This window comes from Cebidichthys violaceus, unplaced genomic scaffold (genome assembly GCF_023349555.1).
Source record: "Cebidichthys violaceus isolate CVI_PGR_0920_01 unplaced genomic scaffold, fCebVio1.0.p SCAF_1, whole genome shotgun sequence".
NCBI classification, from domain to species: Eukaryota; Metazoa; Chordata; class Actinopteri; order Perciformes; family Stichaeidae; genus Cebidichthys; species Cebidichthys violaceus.
The window spans coordinates 19,184,593-19,198,056 of NW_027176262.1; positions in this window are offsets into that span (position 1 = coordinate 19,184,593).

Sequence of the window (13,464 nt, forward strand, 5' to 3'; positions counted from 1 at the left end):
CGGTGTGAACGCTGACAAGTTAGTAAACACATGGCACAATGATGTTACTGATAAAATTGCCAAGACATATATATTGAAATGGTAATTATTGACCTGAAGATTATGTACAAATGACCAGAATGTTGCAAATGAGCAGCAACAACAGTTGTAGTTATAGAAGAGGGGTAGTCAGCAGACTGTTAAGAGTGGTTAACTGCAGAAATACAGAAAAGAAAGAGAACAAGTTCATCGGGAGTTAACACATTTGGGAGACTTTAAACTTGGTGTTTTCTTTTGGAAAAAACTATCAACTTGTTGGAAGGCAGTTTTAAATTATTTGCACCCCACTGGCCGGTACCTCAGGGTATATAATAGCCATGGCTCGCAATACATGTTATTGAATGTGAAGGGCAGCATTATGCATCCCAGCCTTCCAGAAACCCATTAGAAACACTTTAGCTTTATTGTATCTGACCTGAACTAGACCTTACATAAGCAATAAAGTTATCCTCAATATAATAAATTAATTTTGTGCATCGTAGAAATTTGAGCCTGTGTGCAGTGCAGCGCAGCTAGGCCGCTGACACAACCATGACAATATCATGTCTTGCAGCTGCCACACCAGGCTATAATGTCCAAGCTATGACAGAGAGAATTAGTGTGATTTGCCATTAATGAGACAAGTAAGTCCTGTTCTGTTGGAGGAAGAGCTGACTAAATTCTTCACTAGCACATCCTTTCTAAGTGCTGCAGTCCTGCACACAAGGGCCTGCCACATCTGCTGGCTGCCTGCCTGATTTGTTGTCTGGCTGCTTGCAACTTTAAACAAAAAAAAAATTGGAAAGGAAGATCAGGCGACTGGAAAATGTGAGTCGTTAAAAAACTAAATGTTTTGGATGGTGTTGGTGGTGGTGGTGGTGGTGTGTGTGTGTGTGTGTGTGTGTGTGTGTGTGTGTGGGGGGGGGGGTTAGGAACACGGGTTGCATCTTATCTGGCCCCTGTAAAAGCTCTCAGGTGCAGCACCCATTGAGTGGATCCGGCCAGGCCAAGCTCAAGCTACTTTTTTTTTGTTCTTGGCAGCAGATGAGAGAGCAGAATCAGACCAAGATATAGCTGGGACTATATAGGGATCTGGGTTACACATTACTGCCACCCCAACATGTGCCACCCGCCCCGACTGTGAGCACTTGGCAACACTGCGCTTTATGTGAGAGCAAAGCTGGCAAAACAGGTGGCTTGCGTGAGCGTGCCCTGTGATTAGATCAGTCATTACCCCTGGCATTGTTGAAAGCAAAGCTAACCTCTCATTTCAGAGGACCACCTGTAATGGAATGTGTTGCTTAAGCTTAACAGCAGATGATTCAATCTGTGGATGAGAAAAATAGTCTTGGCTCACAGTGAGGATGTGTGTTTCCACTTATCATCTAATGAGATAGAGATTCACAGTGCTGTACAGCCACTGTGTTTATTTTTGTAACTCAGTTCTTATTAGAGTTGTCCAGCGTCCAACAATGTTGACTTACTCGTATTTGTAAGTGTGGCTGTCCTCTGCCCCGCCGTCCTCACACATCTCATACTGGCTCCAGCTGTGAGGTTTCCTCCTCCTCCTCCTCTCTGCTTTTTCTTCAGTTGACAGTTGTGTCAGGGACCACACATTGAGAGGCTGTTTTACTATACTGGCAGACAGGCTAACATATATTAGCCAGCCTGCCGTATATTTCTGCTCTATCATCATTTATCTACCAGGCAGGCAGAGCGGAGGTAAGCAAGGCCGTGCAGGGGCTTGTGCTCGTAAAGCACAGAGGCCCACCCCCATGACCCCCATTTCCCTCCTGGCTCACTCATCTCAGAGCCTCAGACCTCGCCACGCTGGCCTCCTCTGCAGAAGGCTCCCTGTTGGGCCTCTACCTGAATCACAGAGCACAGCCACAGCTGACTGGCCTTGGGACAAGGGCAGCAGGAAGGAGGTTCTCTCCTTGACTGAGCCCCAGGAGTACACAGGCACAAAGTATTGTTTTACAGACAGGCTAGAGATAACCTCTGCAGTCCTGCCACCATGCACAAATGTCAAGTGTGGGACTAGAATCCATTTTTTTTTTTTACAGCAAGGGACAAAATAGCTCAGTAGGGAGAGAGAATTCCACTTGTCCCAGAAACATCTGTAATAGTACTCAAAACATTAAAATCAAGTGACTTGCGTTAAAAACAATCATCAAAAGTAGATGTGCTTCAAACAATAGTTGAACATTTTGGGAAATAAGTAAAATAACTTTCTTCCTGAGAGTTTGGGGAGAAAATACTACTGTTCTAATTGTCTGGTCTGCTTAGCTTAGTTTCTTTCTGCTTAGCCAACCTACGGTTCATTTGACGATCACTTCCACTGTGCACAATTTACAGCATGTAGGGTTGACATCTTGTTTTTTTCTCAAAACAAGAAGAAAAATCTGTCATCAGGGTTAGATTATTGAACTTGTTCCCAATTAAAATCAACTTGTGTAAACGATTTACTTGACTCAAGTGTTGTTCTCTTGAGACTAGTGGAAAGAACCTCTTATTCTGCCTTGTTTCAAGATGTTTACACTCACAGAGCTCTGTAACAAGAGAACCCACATTGGATCGAACAGGAGTTGTCTCACTCAGCTGACTGAAGTTTTATTTTGGTTTCAGAAGGATTCAATATCAAGACACAGTGTAATGCTAAACAGAGTCTGGCTGTGGTCATTTTTTACAGTGTGCTGGTCTGAGTGGCGCTTGCGACATGCCAGGTTGGGTATGTAAACCACAGGACTACAGAGGGCCTGGCACTCTCCCCTCTTGTGAAGCAGAAAGCAGGTCCATGTCAGGGAACGTGTGTGAAGTCCTGGATGAATTGACCTGGAAAGAGCCAGATGGGGATTGGGGTTTAAGCACCATGGAGGCCTTCTGCAAACAACATGTGGAAAGGCTTTGGCGGCTAATGTAGCGTGGAGTATTTATGTACTGAGCGCAGATTTGACCACTGTCCATCAGGATCTGGGGAGCAGATATGCCACATGCAGCCACAACCTCTGCAACCATTTTCACAAGACCACTCCGTCTGGACCAGCCTATCTCCCCAAACCCCTCCAACTCCAACTCCCCTTCTCTGGCCTTTCTCCCCACGGGACCCTCGTACTGCTCCTGGTTCAGCTGTTTAGTGTACAGTAGCTCATACCCACAATCCTCTCTGGGCAGGTGGTCTGTCATAGGCCTCTTTGTTTTCCAGAGTCTCCCATGGCAGCTGAGGGCAGAGAACAAGGAGACCAGCAACAATCCAGCGCTTTAGTCTTTTTTTGGGCTACATTGTCTCTAGTTAATTTATTCAGTCAGAATGACGTCGTATCAGATCAGGGGCGCGAGGTTGACACAGCGGTTTTCTCAATAAACATTTCATATGATCTATATGGCCATACAGAAGGCAGTGACTGCAGCAAGTTCTGCTGCGACATTACTACAACGAAATATGTATTTTGGCAAAACGGACAACATAACTCTTTTGATCTTTATGACCTTTGAGAGTGTTCTATAACTATTGTGAGCATGTTCCAAAAACTCTTAATTACATCTGATCTCAGAGACCAAATGCAGTGTTGTTGCATGATTTAAAGGTTTAAATAGTTCAACTTTTTTTTACATTTAAACTACTGGTTAGCTTAGCATAACTAGTGGAAACAGGGGGAAACAGCTAGCCTGATTGTCCAAAACGTCAAACAAATCCGAAACATTTATCTCTCCAGCCAATCATTTCCATACTTCAGGACAATCAACACAATCTTCTAGAATGACGTGCCATTGACACTACTGCCACTTGAATGTTGTTACTTAATGCAATGCATTTTTGTACGAAGCATTTTTTATGACATCTAACTCGCTATAGTGAACATCATATTTGTCTTGTATTTTTTTTTTTTTAAGTGATGATAATTTTCAGCCAATCTGCATTATCGTCCATGAACGTGACAACAATGTTTACTGTGATGAATTAAATCAAAGTTTAAAACTTGTGCATATAGATTTTCACAATGTTCGAAAATTAATAGAACTAATGGGAATACCTGGAAGCACAATTCAGAAACCTAAAACTATAGCACGCTTTCAAAAATGACTTGTGTCATGTGATGTGTGGTAAATGGGCTAAAACATAGAGAAACCCAGGAGTTGGAAGACGCTATCTTCCTTTTCTCTTCAGTGTCGGATGACATTTTCACCGTCGCTGTGACCCTTCTTTTCTTGTTCAAACGGTTTCTACTACAGCATTTAGGGAACACGTTGTATTATTATCCAATTTATCACCAAATGTGTAATGAACGACAGTAAATCAGACTCCCTCAACAGAAGCCAACACTTTGGCATGTCGACAATGTTGAGACGTTTCCCTAAAACCAAAAGTTAGCTTCAAAAATGCTTCAAACATGACAGTGAAATTACTATTTTGTTTCCAGTCATGTAATGGAGTTGTCAAACATGGTTTAACTCCTTCGTCTTCTGAAGAAACAAAAAAATTCTGCGTGTAATTTACAAGCACACCACTAATTTGTGCGAGCATGCTGGCTGGCACGTCACTCGCTGATTCAAGACTGGCAGCAAACTGATAGTCCAAACACCAGACCTGCCCGCGGGCCGTCAATGGGAAATTAGAAATAAAACGTAAATAAATATACAACATGCACGGAATACAGCTACATTGCTTTTATTTTGAAGGCGACTGCTGCTGTTTTTTTTTTTTTTATCTCAATAATAGCAGTGTCGGCAGCCAGAATCGGCCCGACGTGCTTCTTCCGGCATGCCGAGTTTACGTCGGAGCTGGGCCAGGTCATTTTGTCTACCTGGGATGTGTTGGTGATGCAGAGCGGACACGGACATCTGAGGCTCTGCTAGCTAAACTGCAGAAGCACCATCCTCAGAAGATGTTGGTTCTCTTTGGATCGACCGACGACATGTGAACAAACATTCTCCGTGATGGAGTTTAATGAATCCAGATCCAGATCCTCTCTCACTGAAGATCAGCTGTCAGCTGTCCTTCACATATCTCAGACATTAAGTCTGACTTCAGTGCACTCATTCACTGAACTGACAAACAGAAAATGAGGTCATTGGACTACAAACAATAGTAATAAAAGTACTAATTTATCAGAAGCATGATACCTGTCAGTGTTTTACTATTATATATGGATATTACAAATGTATATTTGTTTGGATCGTTATTCCTGCTGCAGATGTTTCAGGTGAAGCTTATTTTAACTCTTGTATACTCTGTTGTTCAGTTTGGATAGTTAGGAAAGGTTAGAAAAGTTATATTGTGCAAAGTAACTAGTAACTAAAGCTGCCAGACAAATGTAGTGGAGTAAAACGTACAATATTTCCCTCTGAGATGTAGTGGAGTGGAAGTACAAAGTTGAATAAAATAGAAATAGTCAATTAAAGAAAGTACCCTGAATATTTTCAACGACATATCTTCAGGCTAAATAGCGCTGAAGTCTGAGAGGAAATATATTTATAAGCTATAGTGACTTAATGGAACCAACTATGATCTCAGCTCAGTTCATAACTCTCAATATGTACTTGCTCAGCTGCTAGTGTGTATGTGTAGCTGATTACTCCACCCGTCTGTTGGCTCAAGTCTGAACCACTACAACTGGTGATCAGCTTTCGTGCTGACATATTCATGAAATGCAGCTGATTCTGTTGCTGTGAAGAAACACTAATAAAATCACTTTTTTTTTTTTTTTGCAACAAGGGAACAGAAGAAATTGATTTTTACCATTCAAGCTTCATAGTCACTTTGAGTGAGTGAAAGCAGGATTAAACAAAACACCATGTTTTCAAGAAATCTTGCCAGCATCATGGACAACAGCAGATTGTGTTTCATTGATTTCATTTCAAACTGATGAATAATGTAGAAACAAAAGTATTTTCATATTCTCTTCACGCAGTGGTGGAGATTTAGGTTGGTGACTTTTTAAAGGAATACTTCACCCACAAAATGAGCATTTGTGTATCAGTCACTCTCCCCATGTTCCCTTGAATACCTGAAGAAAACATAGTTTTTTTTTCCGCATGAACGGAGAATCAAAAAACCTGAGATTTTTGTTAAAACTTTACGATTTAAAACACTTCCGCATAAACAGCCTTCCAAAGTTTTTTTAGATATAAGGTTATAGCAAAGATGCATGTGTACAGAAAGTATGAGCATACGACTGAATGAGACTTGGATTATACTGCACAAGCTGTGTGAGTTTGTAAACGGATGTTTTGATAGAGTTTTGCTGTTCATCAAGTTTTTTCTCCATTTTTTTATTCTCTGTTTACCATGGAGACATGTGAGGAAAACAGTTTTTTTTTTTCAAGAACTCAAGGTAACACTGGGTGAGTAATTGATATACAAATGGTCATTTTGTGGGTGAATATTCCTTTAATATGTATTAAAGGCTGTAACGTCAAATGTGGATGTGCCTCTGATTCTGCTGCTCTGCTTTATAATTTGACTGTATCTGATTGACATTATGAACTTAAAAAGAGGCCGCCTGTTTTATTGCAGTATTTAATGTTTAAAATGTCAATGGCTATATGGCTGACTCGCTTAAATTTAACTAGCATTTTATTGGTTTCAACCACCGTAAGTTGCTAAAAGCTAATCTATATGACTGAAACTAAATTTGTACATTTTAACAATATTCTTAATAAATAATGTTTACAATGTTCATTGTTACTTTTAGTCCAGACCAGTAATACGATAAAACTTAAAGGCTGAAAGTAAAGTTCTTTACAGGCCAGTGAATATGATTTGATTGATTTGAAGTTATTTAAAAAGAAAAGATGTTGAACATTAATGAATGAACAATATGCTTGTCATTCATCTGTTTGTATGATTCTTGTAATCTCAGACACCTCAATGTAACATGTGACAGATGTTTCCACGTAAGACAAAGGTTAAAACCCACCATCCATTCCTCCCGTCTTGCTGTTCCCTTCAGCTACTTTACAAGCTCCTAAAATGGATACTTGCTCATTCTGAAGTGGTTTCTGCACATTTATATGAAGGAGGTCACGAGGGCTCTTTGGGTGGGAAAGGTGACTGTAAAGTGGGCAGTAATTTTGTTCCTCCTCTCATTATTTGGACCCTATGAATATTATGAGAAGAGAGAGACTTGCGGTGTCACAGTTGGAACACAAACTATTGGTATTTACAACTTTCATTTTCGAAAACTGAACTTCTGAGAATGGAGATTATCATTGTTTCCCAGTGTGGATTACACACTTGTTTGAAGAGTTTAATTTAGAATGGTGGCGTTAAGGTTTTTTTTTGCAGTACAGTAAGCACATGCACGCTGGAGGACTGGCTGTGTGCAGAACAATTTTCAGACCAAGCAACATCTTACTTGTAATGTGCCCTAAAGATGGAATATAAATAATAGGTGGATATTGTGTCAATAATTTCATCGGCTCCTCAAGTTTTCACACATGATAACATAAAGCTGTCCTCGGGGGGCTGTTTCACAAGTTCATACCTTTTCCAAAACCACTGACACTGTCACTGGCATGCTTCCATTCATACATAGTAGCCACGTAAACAAACACCAACAAAGATAAACAAACTCTACATGGCCAATGAGTTACACAAATCCTGTGACCGGCATAACACGCAAGTAGGTTCCTCCTCTTGCTGCATGGTTTTTGGTAAGGTAAAGACATTAAAGCATTACGCTTTTTTTTTCAAAAACAAACTTGAACCCCGGAGTGCGTTCCCCATCTGGAAGCTGTAGAAGGCTTGTCTAAAAGATAAAAACGATATGAATCGCTGCTGGCAACTCGAATGTCCAGTCTGGGATCAATTACCTAGACAGGATTCAGAGAGAGAGGAGGGGAGCAGGGATCTATATCACGGCCTGGTCCAGCATATAGGCATGTAGCCCACATGCAGCCACACACACAAACACGCTGAACAAACTGCTCTGTGACCTGCAGCCTGTGCGCACAGTTCTCAGTGTCTGGTTGTGGATTGGCTGAGACTGCATGCTGCCGTGTTCCCGCTCCACTCGCGCACATTGCATTTAACAAGCGACTGATGGCAGTTCCAGATGAGGCCACTCTCAGCCAGCTGCTCTGTCATGTGGGTTGGGGAAAGGATTTCTGCGAGGATCAATAGAATAAGATGGTTGTCTCTCTTTTTACGTTTTATAGTATAAAATAAATCTCAATATCCAAGTTTGTTTTACATTTCTGTACCCAGATTTCATATGCTTCGGCACCACAAAAAACATCTGCCCAGCAGTCTCACCGAAATGCATTGTGGGATGCCGAAGATGGAGGGGAGGAGGGTCGTAATGGAATGAATATGAATAACACAAAGTAAAAACAGACAGCGCAACCAGGAGGGGAGAATGGGAGAGAGACAAAAGGGTTTAATAGGATCCAGATTGTTTCGAGCTCTCACTGTTTCAAAGGGAGACGCTGCCATATGTACGTCTACGCTCACTGTGTTTGTTGGAGACCTGAGAGGGCCAGGCCAGGCATTCAGAGCTCTACAAGAGGTCACAGCAACACCTCCAGTCCCCATAACCTCTTTAGGGTCAAGCTTTCAATTCACAAATAGTGCAGGACCTCACCTCATGTGGCCCCATTAAACTTCATAGGCATGGCCTGCTCTGTGTCTCCCATTACCCTCACAAATGCAAATACTCACAGTTGCAACTGGTCGGATGTTGCACGTCCTCGTGCAGCGATATTTTGATTTGTAGGCTTCTTACATGTAGAATATAAGATTAGCCCGATTTATTTGAGTTGAGTTCAATGAAAACATTACTTATCAGTGTAATTAGTTATTATAAAAACAGAGAAACTATCCGCTGTCTATCATTAAACAGACCTTTCTTTTTCCTGTCCTGCCGCAAGTGAAATTAGAGAACAGAATACTGTTTATACTGTCGTACTTTTTTGCTTGACTTTCACTCCATTTTTCAATGTGTTTAATATTAGTTTGTGGACTAGCAATTAGTTTTAGCCACAGAAGATATGTTCGTGCAATAACCCAGGACCAAACAATTTCTGTGCCGTTGGAGTGTGTTGCAGAGGATTAGGAATTCTATGCCAACACAGAACCCAAATGGCAGTTTGTGCAAAATCTGAAAAAATCTGCCAGTTTTTGAAAGCCATCTGGAGTCCGTCGTGAATATTTTTCTAACTTGCTTTTTCCTCTTTTGCTTTTCAATGAGTCATATCTGTGTTTGAGCAAAGCATGGCTGTCACTAACCATGATTCAAATTCATCAGAATAGCTCTACTGCCATCTACTGTCTGCATTGTTGTCCACAATGAAAAGTGAGCCCATTTTCTGTTTTGTTGTGGAGCTTCATGTTAGAACTTGAGCAGGAGGAGATTACTCTGCCCACCAGTACGATAAAAGAAGAGCAGTGTTTATTTTAACTGACAGCAATGATACCAGTCTAGGGCATCTAGTCCTGGAATCAGACCTTCTGCAGTTAGACCAGAAGACAAACCACTTTGAGAACAGTATGGTCAACATGGCTTCCTCTGATACCTGGATACTTTCCCAACTCCTGTGCTAGACTGCTGTGAGTACTGCTTAGTCATCAACTAAGTCACTTTGGAGTTGCTGCTAAGCATGCTTTCCCAACTCGACGTTGCTCATCTGTTTAATGGATCATGGGTGTGTCGCCATCATTGGGACAGTACACTTTAGCTTTTTCAGTTAGCAGCAGGAGGTTCATGGAGCGAATCATGTTAGAAATCCTCCTACTTCTTCTCATCTTTACCTGAAACTAAGGTATGATTTATTTGGGTTTGTACTTTGTTTCTCTACCAAAAAGGGAGACGCAATTTGAACCTCTTTGTTTTTCGTGTTTTAATGAACACTCTGCTGTCAGTGTGATAATCAATAGACCCCAAACTACTCAACTAAACATTACCTTAATTCACCTCCTATCTGGACCTAATCCAACAAGTTGGCCATCTACTTCAGAGAATTGGCCGCATGGGTATTTAGGTGTGCCAACAACCTTAATCATAACACAAGCAAGACTGTGGAGATTAGATTTACTTCCACAAGAACCCAGATGCTCATCTCCCCCTGCATCAACAGTACCACCTTGTGTACACAGTTGAGCCAATTCAACACATCAAAACCTTCAGATCAGATGAGAACATTTCCAGTTTGACTGAAAGACTCTCCTCCCGTCTCAACACTGGCAGCTCACACATGTCACACAGCAAATTGTCCAAATCCTTATCAATGAAAACCCGTGTGAGTTTGAAGTAAGGGCAAGAGGGAAACATGATTGTTGCTGACTTTGCCCATCTGCGAAACCAGATTGAGATACCGCTCCTGTGCATCGGTGCCTGCACCAGCCGCCACGGCAACCGCTTCTCCCCAATTACAATAACTCTCTCACCAAAAACACACACACACGCCGTCAGACTGACTGAACAAACAAATCTGCACATGGCTGCTGATTATTAAGTTATTCAAGCTATTTGTCAATGTCAGCTACTGATGTTTCATTGGAACTTTGTTCCGTGCTTCACTGCATTCTGTTTTCTGTTTGAGATATATAAGATTATGACTGATAATGCTGTGATGTATGTCAAGACTGTGTTTCAACATCATATTTTGTTTTAATGTAGTTTAATTTTGTCATTACTGCTGTCCTGTATTTTACATGCACTTACTGTGTCACTTCTTTTCTTGTCTTGTATGTTAAGTGTTATGTATTCTGTGTATAAATTGGTGCACAGCCTTTTCTGCTAATATTATGGGCGAAATTCAGCATGAAAATACATTATACAATTTTGATACGTACTTTGTGCACAAACATGTGTATTGCATAAAGACTAGTTTCATTTATGTGAATGAATCTGAGATATGTATGATACTTTTGTACAAGCTCACACGTTAGAGCACAGGCTGTTGTCTGTTGAGAACATGCTGTTCTCAGATGTACTCTGTTTCCACTCTGAAGACGGTGGTAGAGATTGTAGGTGAGGAACTTGACTTTCTACTTTGCTACACACAATGGCAGGGGTAGTGTTTGTCACCACGGAAACCATTAGTTTCTTGGCAACATTCCTATCATTGACTAAAATCAAATCTAATAATGGGATTCCAGCAGTGGGCTGAAAGAGAACTATTTTGCGAGCAAAATGCCGGCAAAGGCTTTGGCAGTGAGAAAACGCACACAGGTGAGGGGAAAATAATGAGGAGGTACAGAAAAGTTTTTCTTTTTTTGTTCCCTACCAAAAAGGGTCTGCACGGACTTCTTGCAGCTGCTGACAGGTGACTTTGTAAACACGATAAATCCAACATTTTGGCTTGAATCTTGTCATCTGAATGAAAAGTGTGAAAGGACTAACATGCTTCTCCTTCACTAAATGTCAACCTGAAAAATACTTACCTGGGATTCAGCAGTAGCCGAGCCACAAGTTGTTTACCCATATTAGTAATTCACTCACACACTGACCTCTGCACCTCCCAAACTGATACATTTTTTAATTTGGAATGTAAGAAACTGCTCAGCCTAAAGAGATCAGGGCTCATTCTCCCAACTACCATCTCCATGTACTATATAGATGAGTCAATATAAGCCTCTAAATTCAAAGATCCATAGTTTTGTCATCCTCATTACTAATATACATTTATTTTTGTTTCAAATCTTTTTATTTGCATATGATGTTATGGAAGGTCCTCTCTTAAATACACCTCCCTGCTTATTTCTTCCCTGTAGCGCCATCACATTCCCTAAGGGTAAACCAATTTACATTCTTGTTTTGCTCTTCAGATCCATGCCAGTTTCCATGACAACATAGTTTCACTTTCTCATCCTCTCTGTCTCTCTCTCTCTCTCCCTCGTCCTCTCATTCCCCACTGCTCCTTTCTTATGTTCTCTTGACCTTCCTCCAATGTTTCATTTTCTTTCTCTCCAAATACAGAGGTCCAAATTTCTCCTCTCCTCTCATTTCCTCACCTAATTGAGCTCATTCCTCTGCATGCCATATACCAGCAGAGAATAATGGACTCAGATAAAACATATCTCAGGGGGGAACGGTGGGATAGAATTCACAGCATCTTTTTTGCATTTTCATCGTAAAATGCAGGATAGTCTGTCTGTGGGCTGCTTTATTCGCTCTTAAATATCTTCGGGCTGGTTTATTTGGCAGGAGTGATGCCTAGAGCCCGAAATGATTGAATCAAAACAATGTGCAGTCGAGTATTCTTTCTTTGGATTAAAAGCAATTGGCAATTGGTGTGTACACAATAACCTTCCACAACTGGTTGTTTCCTTATCCTCACATTCAGTTATTCAAGCAAATCACAGCTTATCTGAGCCTAAGTCCGTTATGATTTGGCATGTAATGACAGAATAATGTAGAGTGCACATCTCTACCCAATGGCATAATTAAACTCTCAAGCTATTTAATTACTCGATGATTAAAAATGTCTGATGCCAACAGGTGTGATGGGGCTTCCTCGGCTGATTAATGTCAGTCCTTTGTGCTTTGTCTGGAAGGAGAAGGTCATGAAGACAGTGGTCGGTCTCCTGCATGACTTTGAGCAGCCTGCCTGCTCTCGCACCATTTCTGCAGGTCAGGAAGCCTCAGCAAGTCACCTCTGTGGTTTGTGATATGTTCACAGCTCCATTCTGACCAGTATCCACTGCAGACTTGTGTTTTAGTTCTCTCCCTCTCAGTATAAATTATTGCAGCTCCCTCCTCCATGATTTACAACTGGTTGTCTCATAAAAACAATCAGGGTTTCTTATTCATCCTTTCAGCAAAAAAAGAAAAAACGTCATTGTGGGTGGTCTAGAAAGCTACATCCTAGAGGTTAGAGAATCAACTGTTGCAGGAGCAAATACTTGCAACATCTGGTCGGATTTTTTTTTTATTTGCCCTCCACCAGAACAATGTCTTATGTTCCCATGACTATGACAATTACTTTGGTGGGGCTAAGTGGTAGCCAGCACTACTGCTGCTCCTAGATGTACCCCATAAGTGTTCTTAATGGTATAAACTACTGCAGTAAAACGCATGTGCTCTGTCAGCTTTTCCAAATTGCATGAAACATTTCTAACATCTCAATTTAAAAACACAGACAGTGTATTTGCTATATAAGGCCTTTTATCCCAAATTCACTTGTAAGTATATGCTGCCAAGCCTACTTCTGCTACCCAAACCACCAGAGGGAGTAATCAACTGAAAAAAGAGCAGGTTTAACAGTGCAACAACTGGGTCTTCACTCTGAGTAACTTTATAATGGATTCCCCAAACCTGAAGCTCAGTTTACAGTGTTTCTGATATAGACTACTTCTACCAATTTGAATTCTACTGCAAGATGGTGTCCATCAGAAATGTGGTCTGAGATGGAGAAGGTGATTGATTTGCTGCATCTGATTATCTGGAAATAAGACACCTTTTTGATTATTATTTTTTGATTGATTATGGCGCCTACAGTGCC